The sequence below is a fragment of the Herpailurus yagouaroundi genome, unplaced genomic scaffold, assembly GCF_014898765.1.
Source record: "Herpailurus yagouaroundi ecotype Mexico unplaced genomic scaffold, PumYag 140, whole genome shotgun sequence".
Classification (NCBI taxonomy): domain Eukaryota; kingdom Metazoa; phylum Chordata; class Mammalia; order Carnivora; family Felidae; genus Herpailurus; species Herpailurus yagouaroundi.
The window spans coordinates 30,175,608-30,195,695 of record NW_024412395.1 but is presented as its reverse complement, the minus strand read 5'-3'; the positions used below and the strand labels follow the sequence as shown (position 1 = coordinate 30,195,695).

The 20,088-nt window shown below is 35.6% G+C and overlaps 1 long non-coding RNA gene across 1 annotated transcript in view; it reads left to right on the top strand.

Moving 5' to 3' along the window:
- The first annotated feature begins 11,617 nt into the window (after positions 1-11,617).
- The window catches only part of LOC121030532 (uncharacterized), a 170,596-nt gene continuing 162,125 nt past the window's right edge, over positions 11,618-20,088 (top strand). The window contains exon 1 of the long non-coding RNA XR_005790284.1: positions 11,618-12,593. This is a non-coding gene — a long non-coding RNA (uncharacterized LOC121030532). The remainder of the gene's footprint in view (positions 12,594-20,088) is intronic.

Below are 20,088 nucleotides of genomic sequence, written 5' to 3'. Positions count from 1 at the left end.
TAGACTTGTCTTTGGAATTATGTAAGTATTCACTTCATAACAAAACAAAATGAAATAAACATAAAAGAAATTTCTAAAAATTAAAATAAAAGGATTTTAAGTGAATTTAACCATGTGCCTAGCTATCAGTGCTTCCCAACTGAACTTCCTGTGATAATGAAAATATTCTACAGCTGCACTGTTCAGTAGGGTAGCCTCTAGTCATATAGGCTACTGAACACTTGAAATGTGCCTAGTGTTACTAAAAACTAAATTTTGAATTACATCTAATTAATTTAATTAATTTAAATTACACTTTCAATAGCCACAAGTGTCTAACAGCTACCATACTGGACAGCTCAGAAACAGAATAATCACACACAGTATGGCAAGTGATTTTAAAATGCAATAATTTAGTTGCATATTCCTTGGGAAGTAATACCCTAAAGCGAAAAGAACTTAAAAATAGTATTAAACTGTTTTCAGTAATGGTATTCTTATAGTAATATTGGTATTATTCTGAGTCTGTTGGGTGTACACTATGAATAAATCAAGTGAGTAATTATGTTGATACCTTTGAGAACTCAGATATTTGGCACGATATTTGGCACGATTGGAAGAAGATACAGACTGAAGGTTGATAAATTTAAGTTAAAAAATTTTGAAGCATCTATGTGCAAATATACATCATGATGTATATTTTCTTAAGAAAGTTTTCCCAAATCTGCTCACGGAAAAGGCCTACGTAGAAACAATACCAACCCAGTAGCAGTAACACCTCCAGTGCTCAGATTATGGTCTTTAAATGCCTTTTCCCACTAAAGAGAACCAGGACTCATTGGAGAAGTGGTTAAGTCAGACTTTGGGTCAGGGAATTCATAAGATAAATCTGGAACATCTTCCTGTCATAAAAAAACATGGGATGCATTCAAAGACTGATAGAATTAAGTCAAAAAGACTCAGAGCCAATTTGAAAAGCTCCCTCTGGCCAAAAATGGAAAATTCTGTGCATCAGAATGAATAACAACTGCAATGGATTGAAAAAGTTCAAATATGTATATCTTGAGCTTATATTAATATTTTAAAAACTCAGTTATCTTTGAGGGTGCTAGAAAACAACTCATTATTTTGAAAAACTAAGTAATCAAGAATTTATTTTGCCTTTTCAATAAGGACTACGCTTTGGAAACCCAAGGAGTTGTTGAAAGAAAATTTCACTTTATAACACTATTTTATCTAACAAATAAAGAAGTAATGATAGTATCAGAATATCACTAGCTTTCAACCCCTGATGAATCAATGGATCTAGGCAATAATCTACCATAAATAATAATATCTTAAAAAGATGATAGAGGGGCACCTGGGTGGCTCAGTTGGTTAAGGGTCCAACTCTTGATTTCCGCTTAGGTCATGATCTCATGGTTGTGAGACTGAGCCCTGTTTTGGGCTTGGTGATGAGCATGGAGCCTGCTTGAGATTCTCTGTCTTCCTCTCCCTCTGCCCCTCCCCACCCTCTCTAAAATAAATACATTATTTTTTAAATTAAAATAAAATTTAAAAAAGATGATAGAAGTATGATATGATAGATATTTCTTTTTCTTTGTTTTATTTTTGGTTTTGTTTGCTGATGGAAAAATGAAAAAAAAAATACACAGAGTTTGTCTGGCAAAATAAAAACTACAACAACAAAACCCAAAACCCACAATCAAACCTGAATCTGATCAAGCCTCTAGATCTAACCACCAATTTACAGACACAACAAAAAACAGAAGACCTGATAATGGACCCAGATGCGTACAAGTAATGGAATCAGACTATGGAATACCATAGCAAGGGTCAGCAAACTATGGCCCATAGGGTCAATTTGGGTCCTGATTGAAACAAACACATTGTAAGTAACTTTAAGGAAATCAAAAAAATCTAAATACGGCTGGGATATTGATGATTTTAAGAAAATTTTAAGCTTTCTTTTTGTTTTGTTTTAGCTATGATATTACACCTATATTTTTAAGAGCACTTATCTTTTAGATATATATTCTGAAATGTTTACAGAAGAAATGACACAATATCTAGGATGTGCTTCAAAATAACCCAGGGCATAGGGAGTGAGTGAGTATAAAGATAAGACAAGAATAGCCATTTAGTGGTATTTGTTGAACATGGTGATAGATAATTTGTGTTAATTACACTATTTTCTTTACTTTTGTATAAGTTTGAAGATTTCCACAATAATTTTTAATGCCTCTTTTCATGGAACTTGCATTCTAATGGAGGAGATGATAATTAAGATTATGATATATCTATATCTTATCTATATCTATAGATATGATATATCTATCATAAGTTAGATGCCAAGATGAGTTTAATAGAAAAAAAACAGTAAGATTTTGAGGGGGAAAGGATATGAAATGTTGACAGGCTGCTACTAAAATTTTTGAGAAGGTGGCTTGCAGTGTGTAGTATATGAGCCACCTATCCCACCCTTAAGTTTGGAACAGAGTCAGCTTCCTGAGCAGCACTTGGCAAAAACTGAGCTACCTAAAGTGGTGCTTGCAAGCATACACTCTGGAATAAATTTCCTGGGTCCAAATCCCAAATCCCAACTCTGCTACTTACTAGCTGTGTGAACTTGGGTGAGTTCTTCAGCATCTCTGTGCTTCAGGTCCCTCACGTTGTATGTCTTTGGTAAATGTCAAAACAAATGTTACTGACATGGGAATTGATGCTGAAAGTCTTTTCAAAAATTAACAGGCTTCTTATCAGTATACTAAGTGAGTTTTCAATATTCTAACACAGTGGTTCCCAAGTTTAATATGCATCAAAATCAGCTAGAGGGCTTGTGAAAATACATACTGCTCAACCCCACCTCCCTCTCCACCAGCAGAGTTTTTAATTTATTAGGTCTGGTGTGGAGCCAGAGATGTTGTATCTCTAACAGGTTCCCATGTAATAATGATGCTGGTCTGGGCACCACTTTAAGAACCATTGCACAAAGAATTCTCTTATTCTGCTGCTGTTTCAAAAGAAAAACGGAAAGATGAATACACATGACTTTAACAAAAAGCAAATTTTTTTTAAGAAATCATTTGCTACCCTAGCCTCATATTAACAGAGGAAACAACATTCCTAGTTTTTTAGCAAACTGAGAGTTTGAGTTTTCTTCTCTTGGCTTTTATGACTGAATGAAGGAAAACTGCACTTACAGGGTAAAAATGACATACCAGCTGCAGATTATTTTTCCCATTCTTTTTTTTTTTTTTGTAATGAAAAAATTCAACGTAGCCAGACAATTTCTCACCTACTCATCTCCATCTAAAACAAGACACCATCTGTTATGTATCCACTTAATCAGCACCATGACAAATTGGAGCACACTCAGGCCTCTGATACCATATACCACTCACCAGGAGTTTCTGACTAGACCTTTGGAAGGTCCTGATCAGAGGCTGAGAGGACAGCTGGCCATTAGACTGCAGCTGGATACAATCAGAGAAGATGCCCCCAAGGACTCCCACCAAATAAGGAGGGTCAAACAGCCTGGCCAGGATGACGCTTGGAAAATGAGTTACCTGGGGTCTGGGAGGATTCTGAGTTTGATTTACTTTTCAAGAAGGTTAAGTTATCTTTCAAAAGCAAGTCTCTTTTCTCTTTGTGTCCATCGAACATGAAATGGGGATGTTGAGAGTTTTCAGCATGTCCCCAATCTGTGCCTGGGCTATCACTGCAGTGCTGGCTCACAGACAAAATGCCTCTATGCATGGAATGGAGGGTCTAATTTCTTTTCCTGCTGGTCTGAGGTGACCTGTCAACTGAAGCTAGACAATCCACACCACTTCAGAACTCCCCTCCAGCAGCTACAAAGGGCTCTCATCTCTTTGCTTGCTAACAATCCATATGAGTTCAAGAGCAGAGAAAGCAGGTGGGCATTTGAAATGAGAGGGGAAAAAATCAGCTAGAGGAAAGGAAATAGATAAAAAGCAATGGTATAAGAAGGGAAAAAGTGGAGTCGGAATTTGGAGACTGTAGTCAGGGGCAATGAGGTTAGCAGCTGAAGTTTCAAGAAATATTGTAGGTGAATTAAAATATATATATGGTAGAAGGAATGAAGAAAGAATATAATGATACAGACAGAAGCTATGCAGATGATGACTATAGGCTTAAAAGGAATTTTGAGGGTTCATGATCTGTTTCATGTCTCCAAGTATTTAGCCATTAAAAAGTAAAAATCACATATATAATTTGAAACAGCTTCATTATGGTATTTTCCACAATTCCCTTAGTAATCCATCTGTAGTTTTGGGAAAAGAGGAAAAATGCTTAGTTCTGTAATGAATAGAGTACATAGACAAAATAATCCCATAGGAATATAATTCTAGAATGCAAAAGAGAAAATGTTTATTCAAGGAATAAAGAGGAGATAAGAAATATTTGAAATGTTCTTAACTCTTTACTTTTTTTCTTTCTTTCATTTGGCAAATGTTTATGAGAACTGGCTGTGTGCCAGGCACTCTTTCAAGGAACAAGGGATTCAGCAATGAACAAAGGAGATAAAAATTTCTATCAACTTTTAGCAAGCAAGAGAATACCTTGAAAATTTTGTTGAATTGCAGATTCTTGGGCCCAAACCCAAGATTCTGATCCAGTAAATTTGTGAAAAGGCCTGGGAATACATATTTTAAATCTAAATTTCGGTGATTCTGATAGAAAGAAATATTCCCTATAGATACTACATTCACTCTTAAGGCATTTCCCACACAAGTAATGAGTCTGTCTTCCCAGTTCAGCCCCTGAGCTCCAGACCTATATATTCAAATTGTCTCCTGGACTTTTACAATCTGGCCTTAGGAAGAGAAATGCTACATGTAGAAAAAAGAAGAAAAGAAAAGAAATTACCTCTAAATCCATACCTACACTTCTTTCTACATTCCCATCTCCGTGAGAAGCATCACCCTCTAGTTATGAATGAGTGAATTGTAAATTCATCTTAAAATCACATCTCTCTTTTCCTTTCATAAATCTAGTCACTCCAGGACTATTTCCCTGATATCTAGTATATTCATCTCTGTTCCTTCTGTTTTAGGTCAGCCTCATTAAACACCACCTTGATTATTTCCAGTCTTCTAATTATTCTCAGAATCTGCTCTTCCAGTCTATCCTCTCTGCTGTTTCCAGTGTGATCTTTCTAAAAAAAAAAAAAACAAAAAACAAAAAAACAAACAAACAAACAAACAAAAAAACAATCATTTAACTTCCCCATAAGTAGCCTCATTACTGACTCAAAATTGCCTCCTGAACAAAATCCAAGTTTTATGAAAAGGTTAACTAATAATGTGGTGGCCTCTCCAGCATTTTCCACTTACAGAACTCTTTCCAATTTCCAATGCCCTACAAGTCAGCCATCACTCAATCATACTTTTCAATCTGTGATGTCTTTGCTCATTCTTGTACCTCCATATGCCTAGAATGGCCTTCTTCATACCCATGGCCACTTGATAAATGCCTACTCATCTGTCAACACTCACTTCACTATAAAATTTCCTGAATACCCCTGTATACCTTCCCACTCCCCCAAAGAACTGACTTCTTTTCTTTGTTCCCCTATATTACAGTGTGCTTCTGATATAACGTATATAGCCCCTTAAGACACATATTTCATCACTTGTGTGTCTCAGTTGGGTGTGTGTTGGCAAGCCTCTTAAAGACATGGAGCTTATTTTGCCCTATGTGGGACATTTTATCACAGTGTATTCTCAGTCTTGGATGAATGAATGTATGAATGAATAAATGAATGAAAATAATGACTCATTAAGAAGTATAACTGAAAGCTTTGTGACATAGATTTTTAAATATCCTATATTTTACTCTTGTAAACTATTTTCATTTGCCTGTCCTGTCGTACTAAATCTGAATCAAATAAAGCGTGGTGCTTCCTTTAGTTGCATGCCAGTTTGAACTTTTATCTTTAACAATTAAATCTCAAATTAAGTTCTTTAAGTATTATAGATCTTAGTCTAAGTATTATAGATCTTAGATTTTTGTTCTCGAGCAGAAAAAAACTAAGCTCCAAAACTTCTTTCCTGCATATAAATTTTGTTTTACAATGGTTTCAAGCTTTGTTTATACCTAAGAAAAGAAACTGATTAGTGGTCACATGTTGTAATAGTAGAGAATGACTCAGATTTATTGGTCTTATCTAAACTATTTTCACAACATCTGGATTAGGAGGGAGTAGAGCCTGTTTTCTTTTATAGTAACAGATTCCAAGTACTTCATTAGCATGCCTGAGTGGGTCAGCCTTTGCTGTCTATTTCTCAGGTCTATTTAACCCAACATCAAATGAACCTTATTATATAACCCAGGTCTTGTTAATTTCTCAAGGAATACTTAGAGGTGAGTCCACCACTGATCTTGTTCATGAACTAGTAGTGGGATAGTAATGTGTTTATTTGTTGCTATACTTTATTTTTTAAACAAGTGTATCATTGCTTATTCAGTGTCTGATGTACTTTGAGTTGTTCTCCAATCGGTAGCAATAGGTTCATAATTTTCCATCTACACTCAACCAAGCTTCCATGAAGCTAATATGGGGTATTTGGCAGATGATGATAACCCCACATTTCTGCAGCCTTTTATATTTACAATGCACTTTGCCAGGCATAATCATCCTTATTTGATGCCTGGCAGTTTTATGAGAAAAGAGTGAAATTTACTGGCTAGTAAAAGCTAACAGACTCTTGTGTGCACCCTTGTAAGGATCACTTCCTTACACACTGGGATAAGTGACACCCTTATACCCTCTGACCAGATAATTTTCTGGAATAGCATGAAAGAAAATATTTAGAAGAGGAAAAAAAAGTAGATTATTTTCCTTTGCTCCTTTTCCTGGTATGTATTACTTTGTTGTGGCTGAAAAATAATAATGAGAGAAGCAAAACTTTACCTTCAGGTAAAAGTGTCTTTGAATGAATCTTTTAGAGATTCCAGATGCTTAAATGCACATTTGCAGCAGTAGTTAGAAAAAATCATTTTCAAACAGAACTGTTTGCCCCTGATTTATTCCTCTAAATAATTCTTACACTAAAAAAAAAAAAAATAAATCCTGACAATTACCTGAATAATAAGAGAAATCTTCCTGTGGTTAATTGTCAGTTGAGAGAAACATAATGGTGTAAATAGCACTTTAAAAAGATATTTGTCTTTTCTGTACCTTACAGTTCAAAATTATGTCTCCTGATTTTTGAAGCACCAATCTTGAGTTGTTTAAATTCAAGGACTTCATCTGTATAGAGCTGGGAATTGCCAAGATATTAATACCTGCATTTTTATGACACATTCTAAAGTCAATAGGAAAGAGGTTTCTGAATAAAAGCCTTAAAATTACCTTATGAATTATTAATTACGGGGCATATTACCTTTGAATTATAAAAGCCCAGAAAAATGGAAAGGAGAATTGAAAAACATCAATCTCAGGTTCTTTAAAAATGTAATACCAATCATTTGAGCAGTGTACAAATCTTTTATTAAAGATAAAAAGGAGGTGATACGTTTTTTATTAACTGGAGGATATGTTCAATCCACATGATTAAAAATCTCATTACTAACTCAAGTCAGGAAAGTGATTTATAACTAAAACAGAATGGGAGGCATTCGGTTGTCCATAGCAGCGTTTATCAGGAGTGGAACTATCAGTTTGTATCTATTTTAGCATGCTTAATATTTTTTAAAGGTGGCCTTGCCATCTGTTTGAAGAATTGAAGATATTTTTCTAAAGTTGGCAAGCTTAAAGAAAAACATTAAAGCAGAAACATTAGCTGTTTTTCATTTAGCTTAAAGTTTTAAGTTTTAGAAGTAAAGATTCTATTTATGCTTTAATGAAGGTTAAGTTTTCTAATGTAAGGGAAAAAAAAATAGAGAGCCTATTATGGTTCCTGTTTTCAATACATATATTTTTAAAGGTTCTAGTTTGTAAACACTTATTATAGGAAGACAATTTTGGGGGTGGGTGGAGGAGAGATAATGTCATGTGTATTTGGTATTTGCAATGACAATGATTAGTATTATTATCTTTCAGATACATTGTTAACACTTTGTTTTTGAGAGTAATTGTGATAATTGCTTTTCTGAATGATTTCATAATCCCTCAGGTCTTTTTTTAAATGTTTATTTATTTTTGAGACAGAAAAAGAATGTGCAGGTGCACAAGCGAGGGAGGGGCGGAGAGAGAGGGAGACAGAGAATCTGGAGCAGTCTCCAGGCTCTGAGCTGTCAGCGCAGAGCCGGATGTGGGGCTCAAACTCACTAACAGTGAGATCATGACCTGATCCAAAGTCTGATACTTAACCAACTGAGCCATCCCGGTGCCCCAATCCCTCAGGTTTTACTTAATTCAATATCTAAAGTAGTATATTTAGAAATGAGTCCCTTGTCATTAACATAATTATTTAGTACTGAATTTGTTTTTATTCATAATATAATGAAATATATCCGTCCAGATGTCAGGGAAATAAATGAGGGTTGATGCTGCTATGATGTGCTTCATAGACATTGAGTGTAACCTGGAAGCTGGGCCTGATTTGGCTTGATGCAGGGGAGACAGGGTTTAGTACAAGGAAAATGGCACTATTTTCTTAACACTTTCAGCTGAGGATGAGCTTGCTGTGTTGGGAAGATAGTGAGAAAATGGCTTGGGGAAAAATGGGAGGAAACAGCTTTGGTTGTTCATCATGAGATTAAAGGGAGTGAGTTTGGATTATAGCTAAAACAGAACCCAGTTATGGGAAATTTAGGATCCGACTGAAGTTATACAAAGCAGTGGAAGGTTTTAAGAAAAAGAAGTGGTGGAAAGAAAAAATGAAGAGTCATTCCTTGGACTGGAACATTTAATTCAGGGAGACAGCCAGAATGATAGAAGCAAATGATCCCATGGGAAGTAGGTGATAAGGCCCAAGGCAGTAGGAACTGAAAACTGATGTTGATAAAAAAGCTCTTAAAAAAAAAAAAAAAAACCAAAAAGGTCTTGAGGGAAGAATTTACTAGACAACTCTGATTTTCATATCATTTGCTTATAGTTGTTTTAAATAATTCAATGTTTTTTAAAGACAGAATTCTTGATGTTTTCCTTCATATCTCTGTCCTTTGCTATGACTGGAAGGCTATTCTTGGTTTTAGGTGGTTATGTCAGTGCCACAGATCTTAGGGAGCATGTAAAAGTTCTCTACAGCCTTTCTTTTCATGTAATCCTTCATGCAGAATCAGACACTGAATTCAGTCAGAACTTCTGTTCACTCCTTGCAGAGGTCATTTGACTCTTCTTGTCCAGGCTAGAGACAGCTGGGATTGCATCTGTGTGCCCATTTTGAAATGGTGCCTTCGTGGATGGCTTATTTTAACTAATTCTAGGGGCACCTTGGCTTGAGGCTGTTTTGGAATTTGGGTTTCTAACTCTGTAAACATTAAACAATAACTTCTGTACTATAAGTTGCCAGTATTGTAATGGACAAGAAAGACTGAGAACCTACCAATACTTTTCTCTCTCATTTAAAAAGAAAAATTTTACTTAAGAATGGTTGCCATAGATATGCTCACATTGTTTAGTTTCTTGGCATGGGTATGTGTGTATATCTTCTCTGACTTATATAGTGCTTTCTGAAAAAGAAAGTCTACAGAGTCTCATGTCCATCTATCTATATTTATACGTTTGTGAGTGTACATATGTACTCTAAAGAAAAGAAAAGAAAAACTGTGCTTTGAATACAAAATGCCTATTACAAAGCATCATATTTCTTCAAGCTGTTTGGTGCCTTTGAGTATTTGAGTTTAGACAAATGCCTTTTCCCTGTTCCTTTATTTATTTATTTTTTTTAAGCTGGCACATTCTTGTTCAATGAAAACAAGGGAGCAAGGGATTATTCTAGCCATTGAAATAGAAATGGTGTGTGAATCTGACAGCTGGAGCTTGGGTGTGAGATATTGCAATTTTTGCTGTAGGGAAAGGAGATAAAATGAGGTTTTGAATTTCATAGCATAAGGGGCTACCTAAATAGCAGCTGTTAGGTATGAGATCCCTGCTGAAGATTAGAAAATGATGGGGGTTAGGTGTTCCTAAACCCAAGGAGTTGGAGGTGGGAATGGGTGAAACACATTGCTTTATTTGAAGTGATTTTTCCCCCTTTTCTAACTCATGGCAATTGCTTTCTGAGTGTAGAGCTGCACATTCATAAATTCTCTTCACTTGCTTAGACTAAAAATACCTGCAGCCTTAGAGTTTTCATTTTGGAGGAGCTGAATAATATCCACAGATTACATGAGAGAGTACATATTTTGAAATAGCAGAAATTGTTAATAACATTTCAGTGGGTTTGGTTCTGCATTTCAAGAGGGAATGTTGTAATGAGTTTGACTTCTACATGACAATAAAGTGATATCTCTCTCTCTCAACAGCACTTAGTTGGTAACTTTTTTATGCATTTATTACTCCCTCATATTAAAGATTTTTTAATATGTCCTATCTTTCTTAAAAGAGAGATGCTCACAGTATACCTCTCCTTTCTTATTTCCCCTCTTCCACCATTACACATCCTCTCCACTCTCCAATCTCAATGCGCTACTTTCAATTCATCAAATATAAGTTGATATTTCTCATTTCTATGATTTCACAACAGTATGAAATGTAGAAAATAATTCTTTTTCCCAAAGTAACCACTACAAATGCTTACATGTTGTAGTAGGATGGTTTTTATGGTGGACTCCTAAACACACTTTCCAAATAGCCTAAATCAATGGTTCTCAAACTTTTTGATAACAGAATCGTCCTTAAAATTATTGAGGACTCCTGAAGAACTTTTATTGAAGTGGTTAAATAACATCTATCAATATTTTCCATGTTAGAAATTAAAATTGAGAATAATTTTATTATTTTAATGTTTTTAGTTGTTGTTTTCTTTTACTTTAGAGAGAGAGAGAGAGAGAGAGAGAGAGAGCGCGCGCGCACGCATGAGTAGGGAGAGGGACAGAGGACAGAGGGAGAATCTCAAGCAGGTTCCATGCCCAGAACACAGCCTGATGGGAAGCTCCATCCCACAGCCCTGCAATCATGACCTCAGCCAAAATTAAGAGTCAGACACTCAACTGACTGAGCCACCTGGGCACCCCTAAAATTGAGAATAACTTTAAATGTTATTTATCAATTCATTAAAAATTAACAGTAATAAATCCATTACATAGTAATATAAATAACATATATGACAAATAAACATTCTAACATTTAAAAATTGCCATTTTTCTCAAATGGTAATTCTCCAGATTTCTTTCTATTATAAATTATATGATTCTAATACTTTTAAATATTTTGAGGTTATTTTATGGTCTATTACATGTTATTATATGGTCTATTATATGTTTTATGGTCTATTACATTTATGGAGAATATTCCATGTGCACTTAAAAGAATGTGTGTTCTGCTATTGGGTGGAATGTCTACACTATACTATCGATGTCTACTAGATCCAGTTGGTTTATAAGTGTTGTTCAAGATTTTTATTTCATTATTGATTTTCTCTCTAGCATTTCTATCCATTATTAAAAATGGGGTATTGAAATTTCCAGTTATCATTGTTAATTGTCTATTTCTCCCTTCAGTTCTGTCAGTTTTGTTTCATGTATTGGGGAACCCTGTTGTTAGGTGGATATGTTTTAAAAATGTTGTATCTTCCCGATAGACTGAACCTTTTGTAACTATAAAATATCCTTCTTTGTCTCTACTAACATGTTTTTGCCTCAAAGTCTATTTTATCTGATATTAGTATAATCAGCCCAGTTTTATTCTGGTTACTGTTTGCATGGTATATTATTTTCTACCCATTTACTTTCAATCTATTTGTGTCACTGAATCTAAATGTGTCTTTTGCAGACAGTCTGGAATTGTCTTCCCATGGCGCATTCCCTCATTTCATTAGAACCTCTATGCAAATGTCACTTCCTCGTCCCTGCCAGATCTCCTGTGCCTAGAATGGTGACTGATACAAGGCAGTGACTCAAAACATATTTGTGGAATAAATAAAATTTAACCTAATCTTATATAGAAAAAGTTAAATTTTATGGTTTAATGTTAAACAGAGTACAAAAATTCTACTCTTACAGTTTCAGAAATAACATGCAACTAATTGTTAACAACCTACCACTTGTCAAGTTTTAGTGAATTTTAAAGAAGAATATTCAGAATGGCATTTCCAGAATGGCAAAGTAAGGACTTCCCAAAAAAAACACTTTTCCATAAAGCAACAGGAACACTGGCACAAATGATCAAAATCAACTTTTTCAGAACTCTGGAAATTAACCGCAGGCATACAACAATCTGAGCATAGTTCATTCAAGAAAATGGATGAATCTTGGTACGAGTAGAGAGATTCATGGTGTTTTAACTTCGTCTATTCCAATCTACCCCTCCCCAGATCCATGATAGCATTGAAAACCGGAACAAAGGCCCTACGGCAAAATCCTGCTTAGCAGGTTAAAAGCACAGCAAAAAGGCTTGTGCTGACACTGCAGTGAGTGGAACAGCACTGTGAGACCACAGTTGAAGCTAGAGGCCGGATTGTGCAGTCTTGTGGTTCCTGGTAAATTTGGATTTTAGTCTGAGAAAATGGGAAGCTATTAGAAACTATTAAGTAGATAATTGACATGATCTGATTTGTGTGTTACTGGGGTTACTTCAATCTATGCTCCCTTTTGAGTTGTTCACAGCTTTCATCTTTATCATTTTCTCACCTTTTCTTTTTTCTTGCAGAAAGTTTTGTGGGGTTTGTTTGTTGTGGGGGTTTTTTTTGGGGGGGGGGAGGTGTTGTATGTTAAGATACCAAGAGTTGCCAACTATGGATCTAATATAAGCAGTTAGGAACCCCATACCTGAGTGGGACATGAAAGGATTTTTGTTAAGGGCTGCAGAAGACTTCACTTTTCAGTAAAAGAAAATTTTCTAAACACATATTTTGAAAAGAAGCCACAGTGCTAGACTATCTTATAGCACAGAAATAATTATTTACCAAGTAGCAATTTAATTTATGAAAGACAGGAAGAAGACTACTTCTCTCCCCTTCTGTTGTTTACATTTAATAATAAGAAGAAAGAACCAGTACTGAAATATTTTATTGGTAATCAGAAATTAAATGCCATTGGTTTTCAGCTATAGTAATAATAATTTCCAGTATCCTTTTTCTAAAATACAGATTGAAAAACAATTCTCTATAGCTTATACCCTCTCTTTCCAGAGCAAACAAGCTTGAAGAATGGTAGTTGAACATGGCTATGAAAAAAGTGGTAAATAGGGAACCTAATGTTAGTCTTTAATTAATTGTGTCAAGTAAGTCATCTATATATTTCTGAACTGGGATTATTTCATCAACAGTCTGTTGAATGCTTCTAATTAATTTTTTGAAATGTCCAAATTCTGTCTGACCTGTAACTGTTATCTATTTTCTGTAAAGAGCTTTGGAGTGATGCCATTGCTATATCTGGTAAGCCTACCTCTTGTGGTAGCCTTGGATCTCATATTTGAATACAATTATATTAGAGAGCACAGATTAATTTGTTTTACATATTCAGAGCTAGTTTTTTGGGAAAATGCTATGCAAATTTATGTAAATTGGAATACATGTTTATGTAAAACAACATGTGATTATGCATCCCTAAATTTACAAGAAAAATTCTGCTAGTCTTCTCTTAAAGTAGAGAAAATACAAATATACTCACAATCCCAGTTTGGACTAGGATTCTTGCTAGAATGGTTTGTCTGGCATGTGGAAAGGCTCTCATGTGCCATGGCATTGGTTAAGGATTCTGTGTTTCCTTTGCTGAAACATGGTTTTCGGCTTGAGTTTCAGAGGATGTTGCCAATTTTATCTCCCCTTCTCTGCTTTCCTTTATTTCTGTGATGAAAGATCCTGATTTCCACTAAGTAATTCAAAACAGTTTTGTGGGTTGGTACTCATTTTATAAATAAACGTATATTGGTCGAGGCCACTGCATTTGCCTTTTTGTAATGAACTGTCATGTCATAAACAGAATGGCTCATCCCAGCTTTTGGAGACACTCCCTTTGTTCTTTCTCTTTTTGCCATGCATAGGAATACGATTGCTTCATTCTTTTTGGCTATGGTGACCACATATATAATATTTGGTCTAGACAAGGACACCTTTGAGAATAAACAGGTTGCAATCATTAATTTTTCCAGTTTTAGGGTTTGAACAAAGACCGATCCAGGAAAGCTGAGACATCTGATTACCCTAACGATGGTTAATTCTAATTGTTTTCTTTTTTTTTTTTTCTCCCTTTGGCAAGTTTATGTGACTGCTCCATTTGCATGTTCAATCCTAATTTTTTTTATTTTTCTAAGCCTCGCAATTTTTCTCAGTTAGATGTTCTCTAGAATTCTCAGGCAAGAATGTTATCTTTACCTATCAATCGTTTTAACTATTAGTTGTCAAATTTCCTTTTCCCAAATGATTCTTTTCACTGTTGTTTGGCTTGGTTAAAAGGTGGAAATTTCCCCATTAGGTTTTATGTTTATCCTTCTCAGAAAGAGAGAGAAAGAGTAATTGAAACATAAGCTCCCATCCTTAAGCAACCTCAGGCACTGTTTCTTTTCTTCACAAGTTCTGTCAGTTGCTTTCTTTTTTCAAGTCTGCATGTTGCCAACCTGAGAAAAATCTTACCTTCCAGGAAAGGCTTAAGGCTGTGGTAGGCAAAAAGCACTGAATGTTGTAACAACTAAACAGTGAGCTATTTTACTTGCTGGAGGTGATTCCATTCTACCAAGCTTGATGGTAATTGGAATGATACATCCTGAAAAAGGAGGAGGGTCATGAGAAATGTATACACAATTTCTCGGAATGAGACATTGTTCTAGCAACCTGGGGGCTTACGTGACAGAAAATTGAACAAATTTTGACTCTCTTTTATTCAATAATCTTTAAATTATTTTCCACTGTTGCTCAAATATGGTAGGAAAAAAACCATCTCACAGGAGAGTCAATAGAGTTGAGGCAGTTTCTGTACCTTTGTGAGTGTGTGACAGGGCAATGGAAGGACAGCTAGCCTACTCAGAGGGAGACTGTGATTTCAGTTTACTGACTAGGTTTGAGGCTTGGTTTTTGCTAATATTAAAGTGGGGGGGGTGGGTGATAATTATCTCCAGATGATACACTTGAAGTCTGGAAGAACAAATGAGACTTTGAATATTGAAATATGTTAGACATCACATGAATGTAAGTAATATTATAATGCCATGTATCTACATAGTAGGAATTAAATGAAAGTTAATTGCCTGATTGTTAAATGATGAAATGAAAGTGTCAGTGTGCAATTACAATTTCTTCTCCCTCTTTTAGCAGATATATGTTTTTTTCATCCCTAATACTCTAAAATAACTTTTTGTAGAAAGAGAAAGGCAAATTTATTGATTTTAGGACAAGCAACTTCCTCCCCGATAATTAGTCATGGTATTCTGTTGTCTCATATCCTTTTCAGAATAAGGCAAAGTATGAATAAATGAATGTATAAAAAATCATGGTTTTGAAGGAAAGCCTCGTGAATCAATGGTTACATCCTCATGAAGCTGGAACAATGGATGAAAACTGAATAAATATTTGGGAACATCCAGATTGCTTGTCTTTTACAATGTGTTATCTAGAACTGGAGTTTGAATCTCTGAACTGTTGGTCACAAAACAACCATCACTTAATATCCATGTATTTTAGCTGGATTACCCTCTAATTTCTATATGTAATTTTACTTTAATTGATCTATAGTTAATTTCAGCTATTAATATGAATTATTGTATGTATTTCTGCAACTCTTCCATTTTACTAATTGTGCAGTTCAGCTGTAATTTGTATCCTCACAGTTTTGAGGACTTTCTATATTATTTCATCCATGTTAAGGGATTAAAGTGAACTTTATCCTAACCCTAGTATTCATGACCCTTTTCTGTTTTGGATTCTTTGTGAAGGAAACTGCATAATTAAAGGACAATAGTGACATGGAAACAAATTAATGCTTCAGCAATGGCCTATCAAGTGTCTCACACATTCTTCTTATTCCAACCTTACCTCCCCCTACCTCCTTCTTCATCTGGTCTGAGGGCAAGATATTTTGATAAAGTTAAGAGGACATGGCTTGGTTTCAAAAGGTTGCAAAAGCAATTTTGCAATCCTTACATTCAGGGATGCCTGTAGAGGGAAAAAGCCCGGTGATTGTGTCCTTTTGAGTCATCAGCTCTATGATGGACAAGAAGGAAGAAATAATTTTCCTGCCCCTACAACCATCTGTTTGTTCATGCTTACTGCACGAGATACAGCAATCAAAAGACAGCAAGAAAAAGGGGCGTCTGGGTGACTCAGATGGTTGAGTGTCTGACTCTTGATTTCAACTTCGGTCATGATATTATGGTTCCTGGGATCGAGCCTTGAATTGCGCTCTGAGCTGGCAGCATGGAGCCTGCTTGGGCTTCTCTCTCTCCCCTTCTCTTTGTTCCTGTACCACTCACACACACACTCTCTCTCTCTAAATAAATAAATAAACTTAAAAAAAATTTTAACTGACAGCAAGAGGAGTGTGGATTATTATTGCCATTAAGGCATAGTGATATCACATACTAGTAAAATGTAGCCCAAGCAATGCTTCATGTACCCACCAGTCGGATGATCAGATCCTCCTTGGATGGGGAGCCAGTGGTAGATACGAGTAGATGAGCAGGAGCCACCCAGAAAAGGAAGGAAAAGGAAGTGGTAGTTCCCTCTTCTTTACCTATCATGTCTTATACTAATGGGCTAAGGGATAATATTGGTCTGTGTTACTACTTGCTCTTCAAGGTAACAAAGAGTCTTTGAAAATTCTGATGTCACATGTAAGTAATGCCACAGTTACAGGTTCTTGAGAGTATAAGGAGCTTAAGTTTTGCATTCTGCAGGCAAAATATTGAAGAAAATTCACCCCACCATTTACAGTCTTGAAAGATACATGTCCAGAGAATAGCAGCCGCTCTGTTTTCTCACTTCTCTTGGCTGATCCTCATCTCCTAATCTTTTTTGTATCTTCTTTAAGAACAAGGAACCAACTAAATAGTATACACTGAGTCATTAAGTATATTAGACATTTCAACCACTGTTAATTATCAAACAAGTCACAGGATTGTAGGGACATATATAACAATGAGCATGACTCCCATACTCCTTATGTGCCTCCCCTGACTTTGTCACATGCACACATGTGTTTGGAAACATACACACACACATAGACACAGAGCAATGTTTTCTGTACAGTGCTGTTTCTCTTTTTTTGTAGCATGACTTGTGTATGCCAGAGATAGCATCCTATCTGAATTGTACAAGCTCATGGAAGTTCTCAACTATGCAATAAACCTGGCCAAGAAGAAAAATGAGTAACTTATAAACTATAGACCAAATAAAGATTGATACTGGATAAAGAGCCTCTAGTGTGGATAAAGAGCTCCATAGTAACCTATGTTTGAATTTCTCACCTAGGGCCTAATTTAAATATTCAAGTTCTAAAACCAAGTAGTGTCATAATCCTGATTGGACAATTGTGAAAACTAACATTTGTTGAGTATACAGTAATTGCCAGTGACTTGCTAAAGATTTTGAGAAGCTTAGTTTATCTAATTCACACTAGCCCTAAGATGACACTGCTGTTATCATCCTGATTTTACAGATAATTTTTACATCTAGGGGCTATAGAAGGTAAATACTTATTTCTATATGGCAGAAGTCCTTTGGAATCCAAAGCTAAGCTCTTAGCAATTTATTATTGTTTCTCCTATGTCAGGTTTTTGCTTTGTGTGCTCATTTTTATGTATACTCATTACAGATATGTGAAATCTGGTTATTCTGAGACACAGTCATCTATTTATGGGTTGGCCAGCCAATTAGATCTAAAAAGTGACATACATTCATTTCTTCATATAATTTTTCATATATATGTGTGTGTATATAAATAATTTACTCATGAATTTATAATTCATCCCAAGATCTATTTTTAAGAAACAATGCTGAGTGCTGACTGAAACAAACATTACATTGTTAGATTCTAAGAGAGAACATAATGTTTAACAGTTGCTAGGCACAATGGGACAGTCTTCTTCTCTCCCAATTTATTAAAGTAATGCCACTTATTGTTTGACTGTGCCAACTATTTCAGATGGCTTTGAATACCGACTTGGTAAATGCTTTACTGAAACAGTCATTAAGTTCTCCCACTCCTGAGGCAACCAAATTTTTATCTCTCAAGATGAAATAAAAGTGATCTCAATGTTGCCCAAATCAGCATCTGAGAGGGAGGAGAAAGGTCACTCATGAATGGAGTTAAGTTCTGACTACTTTGCAAAAAAGGAAGCAAGTCAAATCGTAAGTCATGCACTGCTGATTTAACGTGTGGGAACAAGAAAGACAGGAAGAGCTTAGAATGCTGGAGAAAGCTATGTGCCTGCCAGTGTCATAAAATTCTCTTTGTAATTCAAGAAAAAAAGAGTTGTGCTGTTGGAAATAGTCCAAATTTGGCTGCAATAACTTTTTTTCATATATCTTAAAGGGTTATCAGTGGCTCTTTTTGGATTTGAATGATTCTGTAGCAACAGTTTTCCTTTAGGAAGTATAAATTGATCACCATCTGAACTAGAAAATTAACCTAACTCATCACTTTGCAAATCGCTGGCACAGGATCAGGGTAGTAGGGGAGGATTAACGTTCATGGGTGGTCTGGCCTGGAAGGAAGAGGAAAAGGTGTTTCCAGGGCAGTTGTCCTTGGCATGTAACTGTTTACCAGTCCTCTTCTTTCCCTGGCCACAAGCAAAGTCCTGCCACTCAGCCTTTCATACTCCAGACTACTCTCTCTCTTCCTCATTCCTCTCTTGATATCCATTGCTGAAGCTGATTTTAAACAGATTTCACAAATGCATGTTGACAAAGAGATTCTCTTCTAAAAAAAAAAAAAAAATGAATAGTTTGTGCCTTAATTTTTTTGATAGAATTAAATGAAAAAGCTCTAAAAATGAGGAAGAGTAACTCAGTGGTTATTTTAAAATTAGGTAACGATGAAAGAATTTAATTTTGTTACTTTTTAAAGATTATTTATTTTGAGAGAGCGAGCATGAGCAGCGGAGGGGCAGAGGGAGAGGGAGAGAGAATCCCAAGCAGAATCTGCACTGTCAGCACAGGGCCTGATGTGGCACTCGAACTCACCAACCATGAGATCATCACCTGAGCTGAAACCAAGAGTCAGATGCTTAACTGTCTGAGCCATCCAGGTGCCCCATAGTTTTGTTATTTTTTCATGTGGTGAGAAAAGGGGAAGAAATGGGCTCACTCATATACTCATACATATCTTCATCTATCATCTATGTTTATGTTTCAGGCACTATGTATAAATCAGATTTTTAATATTTTTTAAATAATATTTTAAAATTTTTTAAATAATATTTTATTGACTGCCAGTGTGATAAAACATGAGAATTAAGAAGAGAAAGGAAATAGCACCTAAGTTATGGTGGTTTTCAAGAAATGATGATAAAGTAGAAACAGATTGAAAGGTTCAATATGTTTTGGCACAACCCTATATTGGAATATAATGTTATTATCATTATACAAAAAGAGCAAGACTCCAAAAAGATTAAGAGAAAGCAACTTTCTCCTTCTTTCTCTGTGGAAGCTAGTTTTCCCCCATCCCTTGGACAAAATCCAGGGGCAGTCCATGATTCTTAAGGTCACATTCTGATAATAAAAATTTCTTTAGTCACTTTTAGTTCCACTCTAATTTTAATAACTGGAATGACCATTTCCGCAGTCCAAACTCTGAACTACATTTAGAGTTAAAGATGCTTCTCTTCCCCTGCTGAGTGTAGAGACTTCTGGTGGGAAATAGGTGTGGTCAGCTGTCTTCTCCAACGTTCTCTTCTCTTTCTCCTCCTATTTCCTGAGCCAAGGCTTCTCAAACCAGGAGAGTGGGGCAGAGAGGAGTAAGTTATTACTTTATAGGTATTCTTATGACTTGGCATTGACATACTCTGGGGTTAGCGGATACTCCAAATAGTCTCTTTTTTCA